Raw genomic sequence first — 12,621 nt, forward strand, 5'->3', positions numbered from 1 at the left:
CAAAAGCCATTGGCTGAAAAGCCACAAAGGCTCCTCCCCTCTGACCTTCTCATGCAAAGGAGTTTGATAAGGAGCAGAGGAGCGAGGAGTATGCAATCATAGAATTAAGAATTAGATTACTTACTATTTACACATAATAATTACATGATTAAAAACGTTGTGTAATAGGACATATATGAATCCAATATAGATCTTCCTCCCCATGACTTGGGATAGGAGGCTTCCCGACACCTCCTCCATCAATTCCCTTGCACGTAATTTGTTCAGCCTAGTGTCAATCATGAGTTCAACGAGGCGGGATTTTCTAGCTACGTCCTATGGGCGGTTCATGTGTAGGAACTGGGTCAGTGCTATCCGAATCCTTTGGACTTTCCTACCCTAAAGTTAATTTTACATTTCAAATTCAATTGAGTGGGGACGTCCCAAGGATCCCGGATAACACGGACCGTAAGAACAGCCGGGAGGAAGCATTTGAATACCTTTCTCGTCCTAGCACAAGTGTCAAACTCATTCCACGGAGTGTCTGGCTGCGTGTTTTCACTTGACCCTTGTATTTGATTGATGAATTAAGTTCACAAATTAGTGAATTTACTCCCCTCACCGGGTTGTCTAGGTCTTCATTGAAAAGAAAAACCAAAAACCCGCAGACACCCCGCCCTCCGCGGAATGAGTTTAACACACCCCTATCCTAGCAACAGAATATTATGTCGTTATGTCAAAGTAGTGCGGTTGATTTGAAGGCTTGATCATGCGCTGTTCCGCGCGAGACTACCGTTCAGGGTTGCCAGGTTCTGCACAAAATGTAGTGCACAATGACCACTCAAAACCCGCACAAAAGGCCTGAAACTAGCCCAATTATTATTATTTTTCACAGCAAGAGGAGTTGCCATATGTATACAATAAACCCTTTTTCCATAACGTTATTGAGCAATTTAAGAAGGAATATCATAGTTACTATGGTAACTTGTAACAACTTTAGAAGCAAAATTTGGGTTTCCTCAAAATAATACTTATTGCAAGCTATGACATGATGTAATAAAGGAATTTGAATATGTGACAAGGGAAATGATCACTCTCCCATATTAAAACCTCTACAGGATCGCTGTCCCTATACCCGGACGGCTGATGCGCTAATGGGTGGTAATGTGACTAGAATGATGTTGTAAGTAACAGCAACTTTCTAGGACATAGACATGTCTTATATGGGCAGAAATGTAAATGATTGTTAATCAAACTGCACTGTCCATTTTACAGTGGCTATTACAGTGAAAAAATGCCATGCTATTGTTTGAGGAGAGTGCACAACAACAAAAAACTTTTATCACGGAACTGGTTTGATACATTCACCTCCGAAACAAAATAATGTACTTACACTTACTATGAGCTAAGCCCAAGATGGCATAGCAGTCAGACGTCCTTTGTCCTCGTCTTGTCGTGTCCCGTATATATATATATTTACACCTTTCTTCGCATATCTTTTATATATTTTATTTTCCAAAAACTCAACTTCAAAACATTCTCCTGCAACCTGCCTCACCAATTTAAAAAAAAAAATATTATTTACCTCAAATCTGAAATCTACAATAGAAGCTAGCCAGAAGCTAACCAGAAGCTAACCAGAAGCTAGCCAGAAGCTAACCAGTTTACTGGCTAATGTTAGTATTCAGCTAACCACAGTTTGTGGTCATCAGCTATCCTTTAGCTCGAAAATATATCTGCAGTTTTGTACAACGTGACTCAGACCAGAACATACCGGACCTATTTTTCTCTCCATATCCCCGGATTTCAACCGAAAGCTCTGGACATTTACACCTGAATCTCACAGCTAGCTAGCTGCTATCCGTTTGACTATTGGCTTACGTCAAACCCGGAGCAAACATCAATTATTCCGGAGCTAGCCAGCTGAAGAGTTCCATCAGCCACTCCTGGGCTACAATCACCTATCCGGACCCGTTTTACTGCCAATGCGGAGCCCCACCTGGCCTTCACAACTGGACTACAGACGTTATCTGCCTGAGGGAGTTATCCAACTGGCCCCTCTGTCACGACGTTACCTGAACGCCCATCTGAGGCCCGCTAATTGTTAGCTGTCTTATCGGCTGCTATCTGAATAGGTCTACCGGACAATTTTTCTTGGGTCACTATAACTATATCTATTTTGCCAATTGGATTGATCCCCTCTACCACACGGAACCCCACTAATCTACCGACAGAAACACACGAGGTGGCTAAAAACAGACCTCCATCATATGCTAGCTTGCTACCGATGGCCCGTCTAGCTGTCTGAATCGTCGTGACCCCAACTAACCTCACTACTCACTGGACCCTTATGATCACTCGACTAAGCATGCCTCTCCTTCATGTCAATATGCCGTTTCCTTTGCTGTTCTGGTTAGTGTTTATTGGCTTCTTTCACTGTAGAGCCTCTAGCCCTGCTCACTATACCTTATCCAACCTTTCAGTTCCACCACCCACACATGCGATGACATCGCCTGGTTTCAATGATGTTTCTAGAGACAATATCTATCTCATCAACACTCAATACCTAGGTTTACCTCCACTGTATTCATATCCTACCATACCTTTGTCTGTACATTGTACCTTGAAGCTATTTTATCGCCCCCAGAAACCTCCTTTTACTCTCTGTTCCAGACGTTCTAGACGACCAATTCTCATAGTTTTTAGCCGTACCCTTATCCTATTCCTCCTCTGTTCCTCTGGTGATGTAGAGGTGAATCCAGGCCCTGCAGTGCCTAGCTCCAGTCCTATTCCCCAGGCGCTCTCTTTTGATGACTTCTGTAACCTTAATAGTCTTGGTTTCATGCATGTTAACATTAGAAGCCTCCTCCCTAAGTTTGTTATATTCACTGCTTTAGCACACTCTGTCAACCCGGATGTTCTAGCCATGTCTGAATCCTGGTTTTGTCCCATGGAATAAATGTTGTGGATCTTAATGTTTTTCCTCATAATCCTGGACTATCGGACCACCATTTTATTACGTTTGCAATTGCAACAAATAATCTGCTCAGACCCCAACCAAGGAACATCAAAAGTCATGCTATAAATTCACAGACTACACAAAGATTCCTTGATGTCCTTCCAGATTCCCTCTGTCTACCCAAGGACGCCAGAGGACAAAAATCAGTTAACCACCTAACTGAGGAACTCAATTTAACCTTGCGCAATACCCTAGATGCAGTTGCACCCCTAAAAACATTTCTCATAAGAAACTAGCTCCCTGGTACACAGAAAACACCCGAGCTCTGAAGCAAGCTTCCAGAAAATTGGAACGGAAATGGCGCCACACCAAACTGGAAGTCTTCCGACTAGCTTGGAAAGACAGTACCGTGCAGTACCGAAGAGCCCTTACTGCTGCTCGATCATCCTATTTTTCAAACTGAATTGAGGAAAATAAGAACAATCCGAAATTCCTTTTTGATACTGTTGCAAAGCTAACTAAAAAGCAGCATTCCCCAAGAGAGGATGACTTTCACTTTAGCAGTGATAAATTCATGAACTTCTTTGAGGAAAAGATTATGATTATTAGAAAGCAAATTACGGACTCCTCTTTAAATCTGCGTATTCATTCAAAGCTCAGTTGTCCTGAGTCTGCACAACTCTCCCAGGACCTAGGATCAAGAGAGACGCTCAAGTGTTTTAGTAATATATCTCTTGACACAATGATGAAAATAATCATGGCCTCTAAACCTTCAAGCTGCATACTGGACCCTATTCCAACTAAACTACTGAAAGAGCTGCTTCCTGTGCTTGGCCCTCCTATGTTGAACATAATAAACGGCTCTCTATCCACCGGATGTGTACCAAACTCTCTAAAAGTGGCAGTAATAAAGCCTCTCTTGAAAAAGCCAAACCTTGATCCAGAAAATATAAAAACTATCGGCCTATATCGAATCTTCCATTCCTCTCAACATTTTTAGAAAAGGCTGTTGCAACTTACTGCCTTCCAGAAGACAAACAATGTATACGAAATGCTTCAGTCTGGTTTTAGACCCCATCATAGCACTGAGACGGCACTTGTGAAGGTGGTAAATTACATTTTAATGGCATCGGACCGAGGCTCTGCATCTGTCCTCGTGCTCCTAGACCTTAGTGCTGCTTTTGATATCATCGATCACCACATTCTTTTGGAGAGATTGGAAACCCAAATTGGTCTACACGGACAAGTTCTGGCCTGGTTTAGATCTTATCTGTCGGAAAGATATCAGTTTGTCTCTGTGAATGGTTTGTCCTCTGACAAATCAACTGTAAATTTCGGTGTTCCTCAAGGTTCCGTTTTAGGACCACTATTGTTTTCACTATATATTTGACCTCTTGGGGATGTTATTCGAAAACATAATGTTAACTTTCACTGCTATGCGGATGACACACAGCTGTACATTTCAATGAAACATGGTGAAGCCCCAAAATTGCCCTTGCTAGAAGCATATGTTTCAGACATAAGGAAGTGGATGGCTGCAAACTTTCCACTTTTAAACTCGGACAAAACAGAGATGCTTGTTCTAGGTCCCAAGAAACAAAGTGATCTTCTGTTGAATCTGACAATTAATCTTACTGGTAGTACAGTCGTCTCAAATAAAACTGTGAAGGACCTCGGCGTTACTCTGGACCCTGATCTCTCTTTTGAAGAACATATCAAGACCATTTCAAGGACAGCTTTTTTCCTTCTACGTAACATTGCAAAAATCTGAAACTTTCTGTCCAAAAATGATGCAGAAAAATTCATCCATGCTTTTGTCACTTCTAGGTTAGACTACTGCAATGCTCTACTTTCCGGCTACCCAGATAAAGCACTAAATAAACTTCAGTTGGTGCTAAATACGGCTGCTAGAATCCTGACTAGAACCAACAAATGTGATCATATTACTCCAGTGCTAGCCTCTCTACACTGGCTTCCTGTCAAAGCAAGGGCTGATTTCAAGGTTTTACTGCTAACCTACAAAGCATTACATGGGCTTGCTCCTACCTATCTCTCTGATTTGGTCCTGCCGTACATACCTACACGTACGCTACGGTCACAAGACGCAGGCCTCCTAATTGTCCCTAGAATTTCTAAGCAAACAGCTGGAGGCAGGGCTTTCTCCTATAGAGCTCCATTTTTATGGAACGGTCTGCCTACCCATGTCAGAGACGCAAACTCGGTCTCAACCTTTAAGTCTTTACTGAAGACTCATCTCTTCAGTGGGTCATATGATTGAGTGTAGTCTGGCCCAGGAGTGGGAAGGTGAACGGAAAGGCTCTGGAGCAACGAACCGCCCTTGCTGTCTCTGCCTGGCTGGTTCCCCTCTTTCCACTGGGATTCTCTGCCTCTAACCCTATTACGGGGGCTGAGTCACTGGCTTACTGGGGCTCTCTCATGCCGTCCCTGGAAGGGGTGCGTCACCTGAGTGGGTTGATTCACTGATGTGGTCATCCTGTCTGGGTTGGCGCCCCCCCCCCCTTGGGTTGTGCCATGGCGGAGATCTTTGTGGGCTATACTCGGCCCTTTCTCAGGATGGTAAGTTGGTGGTTGAAGATATCCCTCTAGTGGTGTGGGGGCTGTGGTTTGGCAAAGTGTGTGGGGTTATATCCTTCCTGTTTGGCCCTGTCCGGGGGTGTCCTCGGATGGGTCCACAGTGTCTCCTGACCCCTCCTGTCTCAGCCTCCAGTATTTATGCTGCAGTAGTTTATGTGTCGGGGGGCTAGGGTCAGTTTGTTATATCTGGAGTACTTCTCCTGTCCTATTCGGTGTCCTGTGTGAATCTAAGTGTGCGTTCTCTAATTCTCTCCTTCTCTCTCTCGGAGGACCTGAGCCCTAGGACCATGCCCCAGGATTACCTGACATGATGACTCCTTGCTGTCCCCAGTCCACCTGGCCGTGCTGCTGCTCCAGTTTCAACTGTTCTGCCTTCTTATTATTCGAACATGCTGATCATTTATGAACATTTGAACATCTTGGCCATGTTCTGTTATAATCTCCACCCGGCACAGCCAGAAGAGGACTGGCCACCCCACATAGCCTGGTTCCTCTCTAGGTTTCTTCCTAGGTTTTGGCCTTTCTAGGGAGTTTTTCCTAGCCACCGTGCTTCTACACCTGCATTGCTTGCTGTTTGGGGTTTTAGGCTGGGTTTCTGTACAGCACTTTGAGATATCAGCTGATGTACGAAGGGCTATATAAATACATTTGATTTGATTTGATTTGCTTTGACCCTCATCAGCAGACTCGACAGCCTTGGTTTCTCAAATGATTGCCTCGCCTGGTTCACTAACTACTTCTCTGATAGAGTTCAGTGTGTCAAATCGGAGGATCTGTTGTCCGGGCCTCTGACAGACTCTATGGGAGTGCCACAGGGTTCAATTCTTGGACCGACTCTCTTCTCTGTATACATCAATGATATCGCTTTTGCTGCTGGTGAGTCTCTGATCCACCTCTACGCAGACGACCCCATTCTGTATACTTCTGTCCCTTCTTTGGACACTGTGTTAACAACCCTCCAGGCGAGCTTCGATGCCATACAACTCTCCTTCCGTGACCTCCAATTGCTCTTAAATACAAGTAAAACTAAATGCATGCTCTTCAACCGATCGCTGCCTGCACCTGCCCGCCTGTCCAACATCACTACTCTGGACGGCTCTGACTTAGAATATGTGGACAACTACAAATATGTGGACAACTACAAATACCTGTCTGGTTAGACTGTAAACTCTCCTTCCAGACTCACATCAAACATCTCCAATCCAAAGTTACATCTAGAATTGGCTTCCTATTTCACAACAAAGCATCCTTCACTCATGCTGCCAAACATACCCTTGTAAAACTGACCATCCTACCAATCCTCGACTTCGGCGATTTACGTCATTTACAAAATAGCCTCCAACACCCTACTCAATAGCCTACTCAAAGCCCCATATACTACCCACCACTGCGACATGTACACTCTCGTTGGCTGGCCCACGCTTCATACTCGTCGCCAAACCCACTGGCTCCAGGTCATCTACAAGACCCTGCTAGGTAAAGTCCCCCCTTATCTCAGCTCGCCGGTCACCATAGCAGCACCCACCTGTAGCACGCGCTCCAGCAGGTATATCTCTCTGTTTTACTCCATGTGTAACTCTGTGTTGTTGTATGTGTCGAACTGCTTTGCTTTATCTTGGCCAGGTCGTATTGAGAACTTATTCTCAACTTGCCTACCTGGTTAAATAAAGGTGAAATTATTATTATTATTTTTTTAATTCAGTAATCTTGGTCAGATTTGTCATCCTGAGGTTCCCAGAGATAAAATGTAGCATAGTTTTGTTTTATAAAATCTATTTTTATATTAAAATGTAGGAACTGGGTTCTACAGTTTAAACCCCTGCTGTCTCTGGTAACACACCCACCCAACCCGGCCATCTAGATGTGTGAATGTTAGTGTATAAGCTAATGATCCATCATGTGTGACATTCCTGGGAGTGTAAACTTAAAATTTGTATTACCATATCATTTTTGTATGTTCTCTATAGTTATGTCCCTAAAATGTATCAATTGACCAATTCGGCAAGTTTGGGCAGACTTGAAACAAGATACAAAATACTGTGCAGTATTGCAATGCTTCACTGGATCAATCTGAAACTTTGCACACACACTACTACCATCTAGCGGCCAAAATCTAAATTGTGCCTAAACTGCAATATTATATTATGTCCTTTCTCTTGCATTTCAAAGATGATGGGGGAAAAAATAGAAAATGCTTTTTTTGTTTGTATTATCTTTTACTCTCTTTTACCAGATCGAATGTGTTATATTATCCTACATTACTTTCACATTTCCACAAACTTCAAAGTGTCTCCTTTCAAATGGTATCAAGAATATGCATATCCTTGCTTCAGGTCCTGAGCTACAGGCAGTTAGATTTGGGTGTGTCATTTTAGGCAAAAATTGAAAAAAAGAGTCTGATCCTTAAGAGGTTTTTAAACTCACCAGATTATTTTCCATCAATGGATGTCGATTTAACTCGCTTCACTGCTATGATTGAGTGATAAGGCATAAGGTGGTATGTTCTTATGCATGATGGGGCTGTCCTTAGCATGACGCAACACGGAGTGCCTCGATACAGCCGTTAGTCGTGGTATATTGGCCATATACCACAACCCACTGGGGTGCCTTATTGCTATTATCAACTGGTTGCCAATGTAATTACAACAGTAAAAAGTCATGTTTTGTCATACCTGTGGTATATGGTCTGATATACCATGGCTTTCAGCCAATCAGCATCCAGGGCTCGAACAAGGTTTATTATTGTAATTATAAACTGGGTGGTTTGAGCCCTGAATGCTGATTGGCTGACAGCTGTATACCACGGGTATATCAAAACATGTATTTTTACTGATCTAATTAAGTTGGTAACCAGTTTAAAATAGCAATAAGGCACTGATATATGGCCAATATACTACGGCTAAGGGCTATGATTTATGATTGTTATGATGGTTTATGATTAAATTAAAATGGTACCATAGTTTGCTTTGATAAATGATAGCCTGATAGGCCTATATCTCATTTCAGATAGTCTACAGAAGCCTAGACAAGATGTCAGCAAGATGACCCCAAAACTGTTGACACATGACATTTAGCCTAATGTCAGTTTCATTGAGGACTTTCCCCATAAAAATTACCACGCGAGGGAATTCCATAGCTTCCATTTCAAATATTCACAACGGCAGCCCCTGAGATTCAAGAAATTAGCATGCATAAAGCACTTCCCTTTATACCGTTTTCTTTTTGAGCGGCAGGTAGCCACTAGACGCAGTAGCGGCAGGTAGCCACCAGGCGCAGTAGAGGTAGGTAGCCACTAGGCTCAGTAGTGGCAGGTAGCCACTAGGTGCAGTAGTGGCAGGTAGCCACTAGGTGGCAGGTAGCCCTAAGTGGCAGGCAGCCACTAGGCGGCAGATAGCCACTAGTTAGCAACGACTAGGCGGCAAGTAGCCGCCACTCGGTGGCATAGCCTAGTGGTTAGAGCGTTGGGCCAGTAACCAAAAGGTTGACAAGGCAAAAATCTGTCATTCTGCACCTGAACAAGGCAGTTAACCAACTGTTCCCTGGTAGGCCATCATTGTAAATCAGAATTTGTTCTTAATTAACTGACTTGCCTAGTTAAATGTTTAAATGTTTAATACAATTAAGCAGTCAACATTAGAATACAGTTTAAACCAGTGGATTTATGTAATGCGCTCTAGTGCGCCCAAAGTCATTTTTCCGTGTTTTGTCTCAGTTCTAGAGTATTTTATATGCTTTATGGGAAAAGGTTTGTAAATAAGTGTCTCCATAAGGACCATCTAAATAGCCTACCTACAACTGGTAAAAAAAAATTGTCACAACTCGCACTGCTGCTCTCTCTCCTCTAGCACACATGACTCAAGCCAATAACTGTAGAGCACTCTCAACACACACACACACACACACCCCTCTCCACCACTCGCTCACTAATTTCAATTTAATTAAAGTGGCTTTATTGGCATGGGAAACGTGTTAACATTGCCAAAGCAAGTGAAGTAGATAATATACAAAAGTGAAATAAACAATAAAAATTAACAGTAAATATTACACTCACAGAAGTTCCAAAAGAATAAAGACATTACAAATGTCATATTATGTATTTATACAGTGTTGTAACAATGTACAAATGGTTAAAGTACAAAAGGAAAAATAAATAAGCATAAATATGGGTTGTATTTACAATGGTGTTTGTTCTTCACTGGCTGACCTTTTCCTGTGGCAACAGGTCACAAATCTTGCTGCTGTGATGGCACACTATGGTATTTCACCCAGTAGATATGGGAGTTTATCAAAATCGGGTTTGTTTTCGAATTCTTTGTGGATCTGTGTAATCTGAGGGAAATATGTGTCTCTAATATGGTCATACATTGGGCAGGAGGTTAGGAAGTGCAGCTCAGTTTCCACCTCATTTTGTGGGCAGTGTGCACATAGCCTGTCTACTCTTGAGAGCCAGGTCTGCCTACGGCGGCCTTTCTCAATAGCAAGGCTATGCTCACTGAGTCTGTACATAGTCAAAGCTTTCCTTAGGTTTGGGTCAGTCACAGTGGCCAGGTATTCTGCCACTGTGTACTCTCTTAACCTTGTGACCCAGCCAAATAGCATTCTAGTTTGCTCTGTTTTTTTGTTAATTCTTTCCAATGTATCAAGTAATTATAATTTTTTTCTCATGATTTGGTTGGGTCTAATTGTGTTGCTGTCCTGGGGCTCTGTGGGGTGTGTTTGTGAACAGAGCCCCAGGACCAGCTTGCTTAGGGAACTCTTCTCCAGGTTCATCTCTCTGTAGGTGATGGCTTTGTTATGGAAGGTTTGGGAATCGCTTCCTTTCAAGTGGTTGTAGAATTTAACGGCTCTTTTCTGGATTTTGATCATTAGCGGGTGTCGGCCTAATTCTGCTCTGCATGCATTATTTGGTGTTCTACTTTGTACCGGAGGATATTTTCGCAGATTTCTGCATGCAGAGTCTCAATCTGATTCAAGTATTTTTAGCCAGATCCTAATTGGTATGTTAAATTTTATGTTCCTTTTGATGCCATAGAATGCCCTTCTTGCCTTGTCTCACTGCCTGACAGTCAGGAGCAGGTCACAGTGAAATATGTATATATTAAGAAAAATGCATTGGTGGCCGCAGTGCAACATAGAAATAGCCCAAAAGCCCGCGACCAATACATTTACATCCGCGTCATCGTTTTCAAAGTATCCCAATGCAGGAATACTACGAACATGGCAACACTGCGACAGTTAGACCCGATTACGTGTTTCTTCTACACATGAGTTTAGCTAGGCAACATCGCCATGACATCGCCTACAAGTCTGAGGGGGATTTCTATTGAATAAGTCGTTTTAGCCCATCTTCATACTGCACTGTCTTTGATATTATGCTGTCAGCACGATTACGGATTTTTTTCTTCAAAATAAGAGTCCCCTGCAAAGACATGCTAAAAAAAAACATGCTGTTTTTTATAGCATTGCAACCCCCTTTGAAAAACTAAGTGGATAATTTGACGTACTTTTATTTTGAATATTGTACTATTTATACCAGCATTTCTTTAGAAAGTTTACACCAAAACTGGTATGTTGAAAATCTTTTGTGTCTGCTATATTTAAAGAAATTAACTTTTAGCCAGTGGTATAAAGTACTTAAGTAAAATACTTGAAAGTACTACTTAAGTTAGGTAATGGTGCCGGAGAAGGTGGCTACCGTTTTACGATCCTCTAACCTATTATGCTATTGTGTGTGTTTTCTTCTCATTATTTGTAATTTATTTTGTACATAATGTTTCTGCCCCGTGTTAGCCGGGATATTAGGCTAAAATTGGTTTGTCCTGTATATTCATCCAATCACAGTAAAGAGTAAATGCGCCAATTCCTGCAATGTAGTTCCTGTTGTTGTTCGTTCGGTATGGCATATCAAGGAAATATGGATAAACCTGCAAAAAAGAAAGTACTGTGCAGCTACAAACAACAATAGGAAGCAAAAAAATATGTGGGTTAAACCCGTCAGTGGTGTATGGTGGAAATTACAAGCCTATGTTATAATACTTTTATTTCATCCAATGGTTGTTTTACGCAACAGAAAAGATGGTTCTTATAACTGACAACACTGACAGGAGATTTACGATGTCTTTGGGATTACCACATTCCAGAGCATGAGTTAATGTTTCTGTCCTATGCGGTACCAGGGAGACATGGCTCCAGTATGGAGTTGGGGGGCCTGACACTGGTCTCTACACAATGAAAACTGTTGACACATAACTATAAGTATCTTTCATACAAATCTTAACCTTGTGACCCATTCCATACATCTGTTGTGTGTTATGTAGACTGAAGGAGGATGGACTTTGCTATAGAATGCTGTGGCTCAAACCATCTCGTTGAGTTCTCAGTGATCACCTCCAGGGGTGATTACCGACCAGCTCCATTACTGCAGTAATTAAATAATAAAGTTGGATTGTTTTGAAGAAATCTTAAAAGTCTCTCCTTTTGATTCCAATAATTCCACCACAGGTGTGTCGACGAAAGCTTTCTGTACTTTATGCTGTCGGGAATTCTCAACTGGCCATGTGTGGGGGGAGGAGATAATTACCTAACTCAGCATGCATCCACAGAAATGCACGAGAAGGCCGCGCTAGCTAAAGGTGCTAGCAATACGGTGCATTCTTCGTGACGTCTACTGAGGAAAATGACAAAATCGCGGCAAGTGAAGCCTCGTATGTGTACCACACGGTTACACAGGGACTCGGCTACAACGGCGCCGACTGCCTTGTTAAGCTCAACAACGACAACTACTGGGTGTGTTTTCGACCAACTCGCAAAAAGCTGGAGGAAACAACGCTCTGCGTCACAGATGTTTATGAGGAAGTCTAAAAGTTCAAAATGAAGATGCTTCAGTGGAAACAGGACAGCTTTTTTGGATACCAGATCAAGCAGCTGGTGGACAAACAATTGTCAGCACAAAGGTCCAAGCAGCAACAGGACTTTGTGAAGTTCTATGACACTGTCATTACATACACTGACAAGTGGTTTGATTTCTCACCAGAAAATGTAATGGTGAAACTGAAACCGATTGGCCTCTATGAGGAGCTCTCCTTCAC

This window comes from Oncorhynchus kisutch, linkage group LG17, assembly GCF_002021735.2.
Source record: "Oncorhynchus kisutch isolate 150728-3 linkage group LG17, Okis_V2, whole genome shotgun sequence".
Classification (NCBI taxonomy): domain Eukaryota; kingdom Metazoa; phylum Chordata; class Actinopteri; order Salmoniformes; family Salmonidae; genus Oncorhynchus; species Oncorhynchus kisutch.